Source organism: Phyllostomus discolor, chromosome 8, assembly GCF_004126475.2.
Source record: "Phyllostomus discolor isolate MPI-MPIP mPhyDis1 chromosome 8, mPhyDis1.pri.v3, whole genome shotgun sequence".
In the NCBI taxonomy this organism is placed as follows: Eukaryota; Metazoa; Chordata; class Mammalia; order Chiroptera; family Phyllostomidae; genus Phyllostomus; species Phyllostomus discolor.
In genome coordinates, this window is record NC_040910.2 from 102,033,834 (window position 1) to 102,050,589 (window position 16,756).

Sequence of the window (16,756 nt, forward strand, 5' to 3'; positions counted from 1 at the left end):
GCCCCCACCCGTCTGCACCTCTGGACCTGGCCCATCTACACTGGGGACCCGGCCTGAGGGTCCCTGTGGATCCTGAGTGGTCTCAGTGGGTGACTTGTGGGGGACATGATTTGGGGGTCCTGGTCTCTGAGTGTCCTTGACTTTACACCACATTCGGTATAAGGCTAACTGTATCGCAAACACTGCCCCACCATCCTAACGCCAACTGTAAGGCCCCAAATTACCACAGAGGCAGGTGAAGCACGGGCCCACCCCCCGCACACCCCCTCAAGGAGACCAGGCGCCTGCTTGTGGCCCAGACAGCCCCGAACAGACAGCTGCGGCTCCCCTTGGCTCTTCTGCTGCTGTTGGCTGCAGGGGAAGAGTTCACAGCGTCCATGGAGGCTGGCAGCTGGGGATCCAGATGTGGGGGAGCCCGGAGCCTGGGGATAATGTTACACCCAAGTGGCTGGCCTGCTTTCCTAGGAGGGATGGGCATGTGGTGGGGGAGTGTCTGAGATGGGAGAATCTGGACGGGGCTGTTTCCTACCTAACCTGCCCAGTTCTGCGCCAAGGACCCTTCTGAGGTGTGGGTAACTTGGAATCAGCTAAAAGTGGGGCTTGGTGGGTGGATCCAGGTCCCCAACCAAGACGGGTACAAACTGCCACCTGCTTTGAGACTGTCCTGCCCCTGAAGAGAGCCTGATTCAGATGTCCCAAGACCTTGCCAGAAGGCTCCAGCCAGAACAGCTGGTGAGGGGAGCCGGACCCCCTCTCCAAGCCCTTCCTTTTGTCCACAGTGAATACAGCGGGATTTGGTTTCTCCGCTGACACTCCCACCCCCAGCCCAGCCACTGGCCCAGGGCTCCCATCCATCCTGTCTCGGGCTGGGCCTCTCCAGGGTACAGACAAAGAAGGCATCTCAGGTTCCCTTGTCGGGGGAGCCTGCCCTTTGATCTGCCCCATCCTCTTACCCCGGGGGTCCTGGGGTGCCCCAGGGAAAGCTCCAGCCAGTGACAGGCACCTAAAGATAAGATCTGGGATGGGAGGGAGCCCAGGGCACAGGGGACTTTAAAAGGGTGCCGACTCCCCTGCCCCAGCTCACCTCCGCCTGCTCGCCTAGGCCCCTTCCCAGTACATCCCCCAGCCTCTCAATTCCCCATTGGGCCCTGCCTGGGAGAGTCTTAAAGCCCCGAGATTATCAGGCGCTCCACCTGCCCAGCAGCTCTCTGAGGGGAAGAAACCCGTCGCACAGAGCCCTGCCTCTCAGGATGGAACCCCAGACCGGATGCCGCAGCAGCACCACCCGGGGCTCAGAGGTCCAGCCTCCATCCGCCCAGCAGCTCTGCATCCCAGTCGGAACTGGGGAGCAGAGGTTGGGCATCTGCACGTCCAGCGAGTTGCCAGGCTGCCACTACAGGGCCATACTGCCCCTTTTCTCTCTCTCCCGCTCCTCCGCTGCTGTGAGCTGTATTTTTCACATCAAGTCATTCACATTTACCTTCTAGGTGATAACCGTAGACAAGTCTCCTGTGATTTGTCTAAAGGTTGATCCTTGTGGAAACAACGACGACCGACAAAGAGCGTTTGGCTTCGTGACTATCATTCACTGGAGAGCTCGGCGGCATGCTGTGATGCGGTGTGACTGTGACAACCAGCCCTCATCGGTTATGGGAAGGGGAAGTGAAATCAGTTCAATTCCTTGTCCAGGGTCGCACAGCTGGTGAGTGGTAATATTGAAACAACCCTTTTAGTCTCCAGCAACCGAGCTTCCGAACCCTCGGTTACTCTGGAGGGAGGGAGGCCTGAACGAACGTGGTTGTCACCTGGTTTGCTGTTAGAAACTGGGGTGAAATGGAGCCAGGGATGACCACGTTGCTAAGCCTGCGTGGGTAAAATATTACCAGTTAAAAACAGAGTACTAACAGACAATCAATAATTATTTACATTTCTAAATAAAGCATCAAGTCCAGATGGGTGAATTCTACCAAATATTTAAGGAAGAAATTATACCAATTCTCTATAATCTTTTCCAGAAGATAGAATACTCTCTAACTACCAGACAAAGACACTATAAAAAAATAAAAATAAAACCGCCCTGGCTGGCGTAGCTTAGTGGATTGAGCGCAGGCTGTAAATCAAAACATCACAGGTTCGATTCCCAGTCAGGGCACATGCCTAGGTTGCAGGCCATGGCCCCCAGCAACCTCACATTGATCTCTCTCTCTCCCTTCTCTCTCTAAAAATAAATAAATAAAATCTTTAAAAAAATAAATAAAACCACAGACCAAAATCTCTCATGAGCATAGATGCAAAAATCCTCAACAAAATATTAGCAAATTAATCCCAACAATGTATAAAAAGAAGCGTATACCACAACCAAGAGGGATTTATCCCAATATACAGAGCTGGTTCAATATTTGAAAATCAATTAATGTAATCTATCACCTCAATAGGCTAAAAAAAGAAAATGACATAGTCATATCAATAGGTACAAAAAAAAACATTTAACAAAATTCAACACTCATATGATATAAAAAAACTATCAGTAAATTAGGAATAGAGGGGAACTCCCTCAAGTCGGTGATAAACACGTACAAAAACCCTACAGCTAACATCGTACTCAATGGTGAGAAACTCAGCGCTTTCTCACTGAGACCGGGAACAAGCCAAGGCCGCCCCTCTCATCACGGCTGGTCAACATTGTACTGGCGAGTCGAGCTAACTCAGTAAAATGAGGGAAGAAAATAAGTTATTGAGAAGGAAGAAATCAAGCTATCTTTGTTCACAGATGATATGATCATCTAAATAGAAATTCTGAAAAAAAATCTACAAAAAAACCCCCTCATCCTGAAGTTAATGAATGATTATAGCAAGGTTAATATACAAAAGGCAATCACTTTCCTGTACCAGCAATGAGCAAATGGAATTTGAAACTAAAAAAAAAAAACACTTTAACACTTACATTAGTATCTCCTCAAATGAAGTACTTAGATATAAATCTAACAAAACGTGTACAAGATCTGTATGAGGAAAACCACAAAACTCTGATAAAAGAACTAAATAAACGGAGAGATATTCCAGGCTCTTGGATAGGAAGACTGAATTTTGTCAAGATCTCAGTCCCAACTTGATGTACAGATTTAATGCAATTCTAATCAAAGTGCCAACAAGTTATTTGGTGGATACTAGCAAACTGACTCTAAAATTTATACGGCTAGGGAAAAGACCCAAAATAACCAACTCAATACAGAAGGAAAAGAACAAAGTCAGAAGCTGATACTGCTCTTCAAGACTCACTATAAAGCTACGGTAACCAAAGCAGTGTGGCGTGAGTGAGAGAGCAGTCGGACAGACCAAGGAACAGAACAGAGAGCCCAGAAACAGAGCCACGTAAATACCACCAACTGATCTTTGACAAAGGAGCGAAGCTAATGCCATGGAGAAAAGACAGTCTTTTCAACAAATGGCTCTGGAACAACTGGACAATCACATGCAAAACAAAAAAAAAGAAAAAGAAAAAAATTAACTTGAAATGGATCATAGACCTAAATGCAAAATGCAAAACTGGAAAACTCCTAGAAGATAACATAGAAGATAACAAACCTAACTGACCTTGCTTATGTGTTTCTTTTTATGAATTTCGAATCAGATGAGAGGACGTGAGGAAGGTTACGTGAAGTCCACGGGTGGTAGATCAGGGAGGCAGAGGGAAGCGAAGTGGAGTAATCTCTGGGACTGGATAACAGTGGAGACATCCATACTTCTTTTTCACTGGTGGGCACAGAGCAGCCCACATCTAATATTTACAAGGTAACAACGAGGAGTTTCGTGGTCTTATGCTTTGGTGCCAGGTGTCGTGCCTGTGCAGGGTCTGGAAACAAAAATCACTTGGACATTTCAAAGGTATGTTATCTTAGAGGCATAAGAACAGTGGACAGGCCTCACTCATGGCAAAGGTTGACCTCTGCCAGGGAAGACACAGGCCTGGGGTGGGACTGCCCACCGAGACCCGCCCCGTTGGCAATTCATGATCGGACCATCCTGTAAGGTTAATTTTGGTCACTCAACTTGTCAGGCCTGCCACGTGGCCACCTGAGCTCATCAGGTCTATTACATTGCCCCTTTTACATTCACGAGTTGACCCGGATCTAGTGATGGGGAAACCCGTGAGAACTTTAAAAGGGTATTCACACACTCATATTTAAGAAACACTGTCAGAGTATCTTGGGTTGCTTACCGTTTTTTTTTTCAGTTAGTAAGGAATGTGGGAGTTAAAATTAGTTAAACATCTTAGTCCCACCACTGACTAGCTGGGTGTATCTTGTGCAAATTATTTACCTACACATTTCCTGCCTATAGCTTTTTGAAAGGCACGAAATAGAATGATGCACAGCAAGTGCTTAGCCTTCTGCCTGGGCATATAGGGCTCTCAGTGAATGAATCTGTGCTTTACTCATTAGGGCGATGACATTTTAGATATATTACCCAAGGCACAATCAAAGAAAGAAGTCACTGATGAACTGGACTTCATTAAAATTTAAATCTTCCGCTCTGTGAAAGAAAAGGTAAAGAGAATGAGAAGACAAGCTACTGACTGAGAGAAAATATTTGCAAAAAACATATTTGGTAAGGGACTGTTGTCCAAAATACACAAAGAACTCTTAAACCCAACTGTAGGAAAATGAATGCCTTGAATGAAAAATGGGCAAAAGATCTTAACAGGCACCTCGCCAAAGCAGATACACAAACTTGGCAAGTAAGCACATGAAAAGGTCGTAAGCATCACGCATCCTTAGGGAATTACAAATAAAAGCCACAGTGAGATAGCACTACACTACCAACAGAAGGGCCAAAACCGAAGACACGGACACACCAAATGCTGGGGAGCGTGTGGAGCAAAACGAACCCTCGTCCATTGCTGGTGGGATTGCAGAATGGTGCAGCTGCTTCAGCAGACAGTCTGACGGTTTCTTAGTAAACGAACATACTCTCCTTTAAAAATAGTTTATTTCTTATTGTATTTTTTCCTAAACTAATATACTCTTAACATAGGATCCAGCAATCGTGCTTCTTGGTATTTACACAAAGGGACTGGAAACTTATAGCCACTCAAAAGCCTGCACGTGGGTATTTATAGCAGCTATATTCATTCCGGTAACTGCTGAAAACTTAGAAGCAACCACAATGTCCATCGGTTGGTGAAAGGACAAACAGACCAAAGCACATCCAGACGATGGAATAGTATTCGGTGCTAAAAAGAAATGAGCTATCAAATCACGAAAAGACATGGAGGAATCTTAAATACACATTACTAGGTGAAAAAAGCCAATCTGAAAAGGCTACATACTGTATGATTCCAACCATGTGCTATTCTGGGAAAAGCAAAATTATGGAGCTTGTGAAAGGAGCACTGGTTGCCCAGGGTGGGGAGGGTGAGGGGTGGATGGGGGGCACAGGGTCTTTGGAATGGCGGAATTTTTCTGCATGCCCCTGCAATGCTGGATTCGTGTCATTATACATTTGCCCAGATCCATAGACTGTAAACACAGAAACTGAGTGCTAATGTAAATATGGGCTTTAGGTGGTAATTATGTTCCAGCGTAGGTTCACCCATCGTAACGAATGCACCATTGGAGTGCAGGGTACAGAGAGTGGGGGAGGGTTTTTTGGGGGGGACAGAGACAGAAGATCTATGGAAGTTCGGTACTTCCCACTCAGTTTTGCTGGGAACCTACTGCTCCGCAAAATAAGTTTATTAATTAAAAAAGAAGAAACAACAGAGCATCGAGGGAGGAACTTTCGTCATTGCTTTGTTTTTGGAGGAGTGGTGGAGATCAAGAATGAATTTCTGTTGCATTGTGAGCATGTTGAGTTTGAGGCATTGGCAGCACGGGCAGAAGGTGGTCTCGAACAGGCAACCAGAAAAAGGGGCCTGGAGAGAGGTGGTGCTGAGTTAACGAACTCGGGCCATTTAGAGTGGGGACAGGAGCCACCCTGCAGTGGGTCATGTGACACGGAAAGACAGCACAGCCTGGAGAGAATAAAGGGCCCAGGAGGGGACCCACGCTCTGGGGCTTCGGGGTGAGCAGACGTGGAGCTGGTGGAGAGGCAATTCAGGGCTTCCATTTCCGTTTCCGGGAGGTGTGTCCCTCGGAATGCGCAGGCGCAGGGAGGCTGGGAGGGTGAGGCTTGGGAGTGCAGAGCTGCTCCCAAGCAGGGGGCTGCCGCTCGAGGGTGGGAGGGAGGAGGGGTGAACCTCTTTTTCCCTCAGTCTGGAGTTTCACAGGGAAGGCGAGAGGTCAGAGGTTTGGGGGGGCGGGTTCAGAGAAGGTGTTTATAGGATGAGAAAAGTGGGGGGCTGATTATAGACCGAAGGGTTGGCATCCTCAGGGAGGACCCAGGGCTCAGGTGGAAAGACTAAGGACCTTCTCATGACTTGTTTCCATTTATGGTAGAGAAAGTGTCACACCAATAAAAACATTTTGGGGGAAACACCCATAATTCCATCGCTCACTTTGTTCAACGATTCCGTTTTCCTCTGATGTCAAGAAGTTTTTCCTGGCAGAGAGAGAAAGGGAGCCTGGGGAGGTCCTGTCCCAAGACCTCTTCTTTCCCAGGGAGGAGGAACAGAAGGGCTGGGCATGCGGACTCGCCACAGCCGCGAGATCCAATCTGAACCTATCGAACTTGAGTGAAACAGTGAGCCCCCATCCCCCACCTCTCGCACCAGCTCCCTCTGGTCCCCATCCTTCCTGCTGTCTTCCCTGGGCCACCCCTTCGCAGGGCACCACTCTGAGCCCCAGCTTGGTGGCGCTGGGAAGGGCCACAGCGCTAGTGGGGGGCTGGGTGGTAATTGAATCCAGGGGCCTTGAGACAGAGGCAATGCCTCCCCCCCCCCCCCCCCCCCCGCCCAATTAGAGGGATTTTTTTTTAAACCCAGGAAACAAATCCATATGGTCTGCGATTGTTTCTCAGGCTCTTTACCCTCCTGAAGTCGTAAATGTCGTGGGCTTTTTAGCACAGGAGGATCGGGAAGGGGGAGGGCCCACAGGCTTAGGTTTCTCTGCCGGAGCCCGGTCCAGGATCTGGGGCCTTCGGGGGTCCTGCCCGCCAACCCCACTCACTCAGGCACCTCCGTTCCCTCTGCAACTCCTGGCAGGCAGCTTCCACCCCCCACCCACCCCAGTCTCCTCTTCTGTCCCCTAGGCCTTCCCCCAGCTCTTCCCCAACCCAGCTGCCTTCCCCTCGTGCCCTGCCCAGGCGTGTCACTTTCCCTCTGCCTCCCCCAAATCCCCTGCACCAATGACCACTGCCCTTTGTCTCTTTGCTGTCCTCCCAGTGTGACCTGGTTCCACGTCAGATTGGGAGCTGCCCAGGGACTAGAATCATGCTTTTCCTGTCAGTCTGGGGGCTTCTTAAGGGTTCCTCTAGGCAATTTTTATTTGCCTTAAATAGCAGAAGACACTGAAATTGGTCCTGAGGCAGACCTAAGGGAGAGTGTAGGGCTTTGCTGTTTACACAGGGGTGGCTCAGAGTTCGAGAAAGCCTGGAACCTGGGAGTCAGACCCCTGAGCCGCTGACCACATGCGTCACCGGCTGCCTCGCTGCACCCCGGGGCTGGGGTCCTCCCTGGTGGAACCAGGCAGCAAAGGAAGGTGGGAGGGTAGAGATTTGCTGCAAAACCGGGAGAGAAGCTCCTCTGGTCAGGAGCCAGTAACCTTGCTCAGGGCCTTCTAAGGTAGGAGGTCGGTCACTCTGGGAGAGACTTGGGAGTTTATGGTTGGGGAGCAAGGAGCCTGCTTTCTGCTCCGAAGCCCAGAATTTGCTGAGCTTTGGGGATTTGTTTGCAGATTGTATCTCGCCCTTGAGATGCCCCATCCCCAGGGGGCGGTGAGAAGCGTCCAGGTATTTGGAGGCCCAGTGTCTCAAACGGGCTCCCATGTCAGCTGTGCATCCGTGGCGTGACCTTGGGAGAGTCACATACCCCTCTGAGCCTCACTTTCCTTGCTGTGGGGTGGGGCTCTTATGGGGACCTCTAGTGCCAGGATAGAGTGACAGTGACTCAGGTATCCTCTGTGACCTAAGGTTGTGCCTGGTCTACCCCTAAAGCTTTAAGTTTTGCAGCAAATCTCCAAGGGAGCTGCTGTTTCTTCCCATTTTACATCGAGAACAAAGGCTCAGTGACCATATGTGGCCACCTTGCCCGAGATCCCAGAGCTGGCAAGTGGCAAGGCCAGGGTTTGAACCCAGGACGGTGTGACTCTTCAGCTCACACCCTCTCCACTTGTGTCATTGGGTGTTGGGGCCGAAATAACCAGCAGCAAAGGTGGGAAGACTGTTCTCGCAGGGGGGCCTCAGAGCCTTCATTTTGGGGACCCAGGGAGGGCCCAGTGGAGCCCAGAATGGGGGCTGGGGTGTTCAGTGTCTTGAAAAAGCACATTTGTCTGAATCCTAGACCGAGGACTCCGGCCCTGCAGAGTCTCCGTGAACAAGCGGAGTGGTGCCCAGTGGGGATAGGCAGTGGGGTCCGGGCCAGGGGCCCCCAGGGTGGGACTTGGCACTGCAGTGCGGCCATGGTGGCCTGTGTCCCCCCACCAGGCCTGGCTCTGTGCGGGCCTCCTGCAGCCTGGGTGGGGTCTGGGAGAAGAGGGGAGTGGGTGCTGGTGGCGGCGTCGAGGTTAAGACACCAGGCTCTGCACTGGGTTCCTCTTTCTCCTTCCCCTTGTGGGTCCCAGCTGTCCCTGCCACTCGGCAGGAGGGGGCAGGGGATTCTGGAAGGGGAAATGAACCTTTGAAAATACCCAAATGAGTTCAGCTTATCTTTAACTTCCATCCCCCGTCTGAATTCCAGTCCTCACCACAGGCTCCCTGCCTCCCCGCATGAGCCCTTTGTCCCCCTCTTCATCCCCACCCCGTCCGCAGCCCAGTGGCAGTGGACTCGGCCTGCCGGCGGGGAGAACAGGAGAGGAGGGCGCTGGGGAGCCATATCTGCCTCCCAGGTCGGCTCTGCCGCTTGCTGTCAGGCGGCCTTGGGCAAATCTTCGGGTGTCAGTTGCCTCGTCTACAAAGTGGGTCCATGAATGCTTCCCTGCAGGGCTAAGGAGACAATCCCGTGAAATTACAGCTGTGACAGTGCTTTGCAAAGTTTCAAATGTTGCCTGTTATCATTGCGCAGTGTCTCCAGAGGCCCAGCTACTGGGTGTTGTGTGGCTTGGCTCACCCACTTTAGGGGCTATGGTTAGCCTCCGACCTGGAAGGTCCCCGGGGCTCTCCAGGCCCTCTCCCCTACTTTGGGACCAAACCAGGGCCCAGAGTCCAGAGAATCAGGCTGTGGTGCCCACTGACGGCCCTGCCCGTAGTCCTGTCCTCACTGCAGGCCTCAGGGACACATCCCCCCCAGGCCTGGACTGTGGCCACCCCGTTGTCCTCAATGGAGGCTCTTCCCTGATGGAGGGCTGCCTGGTGTTTGGGCACCAAATCTGAGTTTGGGGCAGGCTGAGATAGCCCCTATGCCAGTCATCTAAGCAGACTCCTCTCTTGCCAAGAGAAGCGCAATGCACTGCTCCCAGATGGGGTGCCAAGCCCCTGCTCCTGGCACGCATGCTCCCTTCCCTGACCTTTGATTGGCCAGACACCTGGTGGGAGGAGGGGTGGGGCACAACCTGGCCTGGACGGCAGCCTTCCGTCCCAGCCCTTACTCCTCGCCTGAGTCACTGCTCTGGGTATGCTCTGCTCCAGGGCTTCTGGCAGCCTCCCTGGAGAGGCATGAGACAGGCTCCAGCCTGACAGGCATGTGGCGCCCTCTGGGCACGTGCCTAGTCCATGTGTTACCCCAGGAAGAGGCGGGGCTTTGTGCCCAGCACTGCCAAGGTGGAATCTGCCTGAACCTACTGTGATTCTGGCCATTCTTCAGTCCTGCCCTGGCCTTCAGCCATTCCCCTGGAAGGGACGGAATGAGGTTGCTCATTAAAGTTTCAGAGAGGTGGCATTTTGACAAGGGATCTAGGTTGTGGTTCTTCCGGCAGAATCCAAACCCCACTTAGATCTTCAGACAATTTTTTTCTTCATTTTCACTGAACTCCGAGCTCCTTGGGAATAGGTGCTGGTTCTTGCTACTTAATGCTGCACCATCGGCACTGAGATGGGTGTGAGGGGGGCTGAAGAACGGGCAGGGGGGTAGCGGGCAAGACGGTTAGGGCAAGAAGAGAGGCAGGACCCTGAGGACCAAAGCTGACCCCCTTGAAGCAAACATGGACTCTTAGAGCTGCGGAATTCCACCCAGGGGGGCTGGGCTGGTGGAACTAGGCGGCGGAGTCTGAGCTGAGAGGGATGGCTGGAGCCAGCCAGTGTGAAATCTTAAAGGCCCCTGACCACGGAGATCACGCCGTCCCTCCTCCTTCCTCTAACGGAGTCCCTTCTCATCCCAGGGCCTGCCCTCTCTCCTTCCCCTCCCTGCAAAGCTTCGGGAAGAAACACTGTATACACAGGGGTGTCCCCACCGTCTCACCTGCCATCCTCTCCTCCAGCCACTGCCATGGGTTTCCTGCAGCCCCCACAGTCCAATTCGAGGGCTCGGCCCAGCCTCCCCCTCCCAGAACTCTCTGCGGCACCTGCACTGTGGATCACCTGTTGCCTCCTCCTGGAAACGCGCTCCTTTCTCGGGCTTCCTTGGTGCTGCAGGGTCCAGGCCCCGCCCCCCACCCCCGACTCACTGATTGGTCCTTCCTGATGATCTGTGCCCCATTTTCCTTGGGCTCGCCCAAGGGTCTCTCTCTCCTTCTGTCCCCGGGGGAACCTCACCAAGTGGCTGGCAGATGGCTCTAATCCATTCCCTGGAATTTCCTGTAGCCCTGGAATTTCCCTGAGCTTCTGACTTGTATAACCATGCCGCTTGCCTTTCTCCCTGAATGTCCCCCAGACTTCGAAACTCAACAGGGGGTTCTTGATCCTCCACAAACGCGTGCTCCTCCTCCAGCACTCTGTCTGCCCTCAGCTGCCAAAGCTGGAGGCTGGGAGTCATGGAGACCCCCCCGCCTCTGTCTTTGCCGTTTCCCATCTGATCCCGTGCCAAGGCGAGTTCATTCTCTCTCTTCTTAATGTTTCCTGAATTGCTTCCCTCTTTTCCTCCCTACTGCTAGTTTCTGTGGCTGCAGCACCAACCTCCCAGCTGGTCTTCCTGCCTCTAGTTCCTTCCCCCTTCCAGAACACTCTGCTGCTCAGGCAGCCTCACGACTGCCCCATGCGGTCCAAATTCCTCAGCCTGGCCTTCTGGTCCCTGCTAGACCTGGCCTGGTTTTCCCTTAGTTCCCATTATTCTTTGTGCCAGTCAAAGTTAACTACGCCTCACTCCTCGTTCTGCTGTCTGTGCTCCAGCTGTGTCCTTTGCTAGAAATATCATCCCCACCCATTTTCCATTCCCGGAATCCAAATCCTGTCCATTCTTCAAAACTTCAAAGTCAGATCAAGATTTTCCCCTCTAAGACCCTCCCCAGGTCCCTGCGGCCACGAGGACTTCTTCCTTCCTCAGATCCCCGGTGCCTCCTGGATGCTCTTGTACCCCTATGTCTCTACTGTTTCATGATGACTCTTACTAGAAAGACGCTCTTGCGGCTGCGGGTGGAGTGTTGCTCAGGTTGCCTGGTGACGAGAAAGAGCCCCTTTTCAAATGGTACCTCAATTTCCCCCACTCTCAGTCCCCAATGCTTCAGACGGGGCACAGCCCTGCCCAGGAAATCCAGCCCCAGACAAGGACCTCCATCTTAGCCAATCAGTGATCGCCATTCCTGGGATGGGCCAATCAGAGGCAAGGATGCCTGAAGGCTTGCGCTGGAATTCTGGGACTCGAGGTTCTCTTTCCTATGTGATTGAACCTGAAGCTATACACCCTTCTTACCAACCCACAAGGGAATTGTCTGGGGGAGGAAATGGGGGGGCAAGGGTTGGAGAGGGAGAAACTGGGTCTTGGGACGTTATTTGAGCCTCTGAATCAAGCTGGGCTTAGAGCCAGCCATACCCCATGGACCTTCCACTTCTGACGGACGGTTAATTCCCTTGATCCACCCTGGGTTGGATCTTCTCCTTCTTGCAACACAAAAAATCTGAACTGATACAAAAGGTGAGAAGAGAGGAGCTCCCTGGTGGCTGACTTCTGAGTCTTGGCATCGTCTTCCAGGAGGTCGTGGTGTGACTTCCTTGGTTCCGAGGTAGAGGAACGGAAGCCCAGATGCTCTGTGCCCATGGCCCGCAGACCCCGGGTGGCCCAGTGGCATACCGAGGTCCATAGGAGTTGATGAGAACCATCTGGACCACTGACTGAAGGCTTAGGCCCTGAGGTGGGGCTGGGTCCCTGGAATGTGGACGCTGAGCCCCAGGCCCAGGCCAGAGAGCATCGAGTGCTACTCAGGGGAGCATCAGGCTCCCACCACATATTGCAAAAGGACCCCCAGATTCTATGAGTCATTAGAATAAGGGATGGGGCCCTGGCTGGTGTAGCTCAGTGGATTGAGCTCCAGCCTGCGAACAAAAGGTCACCGGTTTGACTCCCAGTCAGGGCACACGCCTGGGTTGTGGGCCAGGTCCCCAGTTGGGGGTGTGTTAGAGGCGGCCAATTGTATCTGTAGCACATCTATGTTTCCCTCCCTCTGTCTCTCCTTCCCTTCCCCTCTCTCTAAAACAATAAATAAATAAAATCTTAAAAAAAAAGAAAGAGAAAGGGATGGGGCTGGGAACATTCCCAGACTTTCCCAAAGGGAGCAGTCATCACCGGGAAGAGCCCCAATCCCACCTTTCCCAGGAGCCCTCTGGGAATGTGGCTGCAAGCAGCTGGAGCAGGGATTGCCGGGAAGGGAGCAGCGGGACTGGGAAGTGCCCGGATGCTGTGGGAAGAGGGCAGGGCTGAGTGCCCCGGGAGGGGTGGTGGGTGAGACTCGGAATATTCCTGAATGTTCTTTCATGATGGAGCCTTAGGGGAATGTTCCTGGCCGCGCCTCTGACAAGGCTGGGGGACTGGAGTAGGTAGAATTGAGGTGTGGAAGTGGGGAGCCCTCACTTTCTGTTGACTCTGGGAAGAATCACCCCACATGTAGCAATAGATGAAAGGGCTGCTCTGGGTCTGCCTTGGGGAGCATGCTGGGTGCCCACCTGAATGAAGGTGTGGCATCACAGACCCCCAAGGATTGGTGCCGAGGACTGGGGGTTCTCTGATGGAGCTGGAGAGTGGTCTGGAGTCTGGGGCAGGGGGCAGGGCCCAGGGCACGCAGAGGAGCCTGGCCTAGCTGGGAGGGGTCAGCACGAGGGCAAGCACATTGCGGGGAGACAGAGATGAGGGGCATGAAGCTGATAGAGCCCTCCTTGCCCCAGCTCTTCTGCATCCATGTTCCCGAGGGCTCAGTCTTGTCTGCCGGCCTTCTGCACACCAGCTGCCACAAAGCCAGGCAGGAATCTGCTTTGCATTATCAGAGGAGCCGCGTCCCCCAGGCATATGGTCAGCAGACCCCCCAGCCAGGAGCATCATGGGAAATGTCTTCTCCTGCCCCCCAACTCTGGCCTCAGCCCCTTGTTCCCCTGGAGCATGGGGCTGGGAGCTCAGTGGCTCCTGCCACATCCCTCCCCACTGGATGAAGAGGCTTTGCACGTTGTTCCGAGTCTCATCTCGGCTTCATTGCACTGGATGAAAGAGAGGAGGGAGGCAGGAGGGACAGAGAAGGGGCTCTGCCGGGCCAGCGGAGATCAAAGGTCTCACCCTCCAGCCTAGAGAATGATGGAGACACAGCAGTTTCCCCAACGTGAGTGAAGAGGAGAGAGGCCTTGGGGACGGCGGGAGGGGAGAGCCACAGGCCTCGGGTCCAAGGAGACTGGTGACACAGGCAGAAGCAAGGGAGCAACTCTCTGTCCTCTGAGCCCACTGGGGGCTCAGAGTGAGTCCCTGCTCCGGGACGCAAGAAGCTCTGGAGTTGCCTGGCGTGACAGCCACAGCCACTGTGGCCCCTGAGCACTTGCCATGGGGCCAGTCCAAACTGAGATGTACTGTAAGAATCAACTTCTTTCCTCAGTAGGAGAAAAAAAAAGTAACATTTCATTAATAATTTAAAAAATATTGATTACATGTTGAAATAAAACTGTGGACATACTGGGCAAGAGGAACTATTAAGTTCGTCTCGTCTGCTTCTTTTTCCTTTTGTAATGTGGCTACTAAAAACTTAAAAGTCACATATGTCGCCTGCTCTCTCTCCCTATTGGACGGGGCTGCTCCGGGGCACTCCGTTCGTTTAGTCAGCCGAGTTTTATTGGGTGTGAGCTCTATGCCAGGCAAGGTGCCGAGGATTAGACAGTGAGCAAAGCCAGACCCTGTCTCTGGTTTCCTGGAGTTTACAATAATCAAATAATCACTCAGACGGGTGCCTAATCGCGAAGGGAGATAAGTGGCCCAAAGACAAGGAGTGCAGCTCTCCGAACCTGGGATCACGGAGCGAGTGCGATGTGGGGGCAGAGTGTGAGGAGCACTTCCCGGGGGAAGCCCCGAGCTGGGAGGCACCTTGGAAAAGAAGGGGAAGGAGTGTTCCAGGCAGAAGGGGCAGCGTGTGCCAAAGCCTTGTAGCGAGAGGGATCATCAAAGCTTGAAAAATGGTAAGAGGGCTGGCCTGGGGGAGGACAGAGTGAGGAAGAGGGGGGCTGGAAGGCTGGGCGGGGGACTCGGGCAGCACGTGCAGGCCACGTCAAAGATGGGAAGCTGGCGGGGGAAGGGGCCATGGGGACATCTGCAGTAATGTCAACAGTAAAGATGTAAAAAATGCCCTGGGTGGCTTGAGCGCCAGCCTGCGAACCAAAGGGTCACCGGTTTGATCTGCAGTCAGGGCACATGCCTGGGTTTTGGGTCAGGTCCCTGGTGGGGGCGGGGGCACGCTAGAGGCAACCACACATTGATGTTTCTCTCCCTCTCTTTCTCCCTCCGTCCCGCTCTGTCTAAAAATAAATAAATAAAAGCTTCTTTAAAAAAGAAAGGGGGGGGGGGGAAGGATGGAAAAAAAAAGTTCATGAAGCATTTTCGCTAGCCCTCATGGGGGAACTGGAGAAAAGGGGTGGAGGTTAAGCTGAAGAAGGACAAGCAGGGTTTTCCCACAGTTTAGGGGGGTGGTGCAAATATCTGGTACAATGTCTTTAAGGCTCTCTGCCCCCCCAACCCACCCACCCTGGAGCCCTAAGCCAGAGCCGGTCGCCTCTGTCTGCCTCACCCAGTCCTGTAAGCTCTGAGCGACTTTCAGAATGCCCCCTCTTCGCCGCCCTTGCGGGCCCTTTTTACTTCAGGCCGCCAGTGACTGCACCTTGGCCTCTCTGGCTGCACCCTCGCCCTGCACACCGCAGCCGGAGCTGGCGCTCTCTAAACTGGAATCTGTCTGTGGAAACCCCCTGCTCACAACCCCCAGGGGCCCCGCAGCGTTCTGAGGATGCAGTCCAGACTCCTTAGCGTGTCTCTCCGTCCGTCCCCCCTTCTCTGCCTGGCCCCACCGACTGCCGCTCCCTCTCCGGGCTCTGGGCCCGGGAGCCTCCCCAGGCCCTGTGAGCTCTGCTCTGTCTCTTCAGGGCCTTCGCTGACCTGGCTTCTCCGCCAGGAACACTGTCCTCCCAGCTCATCGAGTCCACTCATCTAAGGACCCAGGTTCAATGTCTCTCTTCTAAGAAACCTTCCCTGACTGGCAGAAGGTGGGGGCTGGGCCGGGACCTCCCACTCACCCCTAGGGTGGCGCTGCTGCACACCACCGCACAGGGCCCGTCGGCTGCCTCCCCCTGGAGAACCGAAGGTCGCGGAAGGCAGGGATTTGCGTCTCCCTCATTCGCACAGGCAGCAAGCAGCTGGCTCTCCGTCCGCACATTTGGGGTGTTTCCCCGTCAGAATGAGGGTTCCCTTAGGACAGAAGTGGTGCCTCCCTCATCAGATTGGAAGTATCCTCAAGTCCGGGACTGTGTCTCTCCATCACATGGGAAGCTCCTTCAGGACAGAGACCGCCTCCCCCGCACACTGTGTGCTGGGTGTTCCCCAGGTACCAGGCTCACTCCTCCTACCGACCCGCACCCCCCACAAGCACCCTCCTCACAGCCCGCACGGCCTGGGGCTGGAAGATGGAGGTCAGCTGGCCCTCCAGCTCACGCCTGCCTCACTCGTGGCAGCGTGGCAGCGTGGCAGCGGCTCGGCTGGCCCCTCCCAGGATTTCGGGATTGGGAAGGTTTGTTTGCTTTTCTTTCTGGGAGTAATTGTCTCGTGCTTTTCCCAACAACCGCGAGCCAGCCCCATCAGGGGACCTGGCCAAGGGATCAGCAGGGGCTGAGCGGCTCTGATCAGCTGCCTGGCCAGCCTCAAACGGGGGAACAGGCCCGGGGCCCGGAACCCTGCCGCCCAGGGAGCTCTCAGACCTGGGCAAGGCAGGGCTCTAAGCCAGGCTGGTAGGAGCCAGGTCTGGGACCTGCCTGGGAGAGCCACAAGGGAGGGGCCTGCCCAACTCCAGGTCAGGCCAGCTGGGCTCCCTCTGGGCCATCTGGAGCTGGGCCCTGTGCTCGGGCATGTGCTGCGGCTGCGGGGGTTAGCGGTGGTGGATTGTCTTCCAGAGCATGTGGGTGGCTGCAGGGTTGTGACCTGGCCCTTCTAGCAAGCCCCTGGCTCCCCTGTGGTCACTTTCAGTCTTGACATCTGGTCAAATCCACAGCTGGCCTGCTTCCTGCATGGCCGTTTTCACTTTCCCTCTCCAAGATCTGGGGGCAAAGGGCCCCCACTCCTTCCCTG

At 53.8% G+C, this 16,756-nt stretch overlaps 1 protein-coding gene across 1 annotated transcript in view; it reads right to left on the reverse strand.

The window, feature by feature from the left end:
* Window positions 1-718: 718 nt before the first annotated feature.
* NGFR (nerve growth factor receptor) overlaps window positions 719-16,756 on the reverse strand; it is a 35,483-nt gene continuing 19,445 nt past the window's right edge. Inside the window, exon 7 of the transcript XR_004904915.1 lies at window positions 719-729. The gene's annotated coding sequence lies outside the window, so the exon portion shown is untranslated. The remainder of the gene's footprint in view (window positions 730-16,756) is intronic.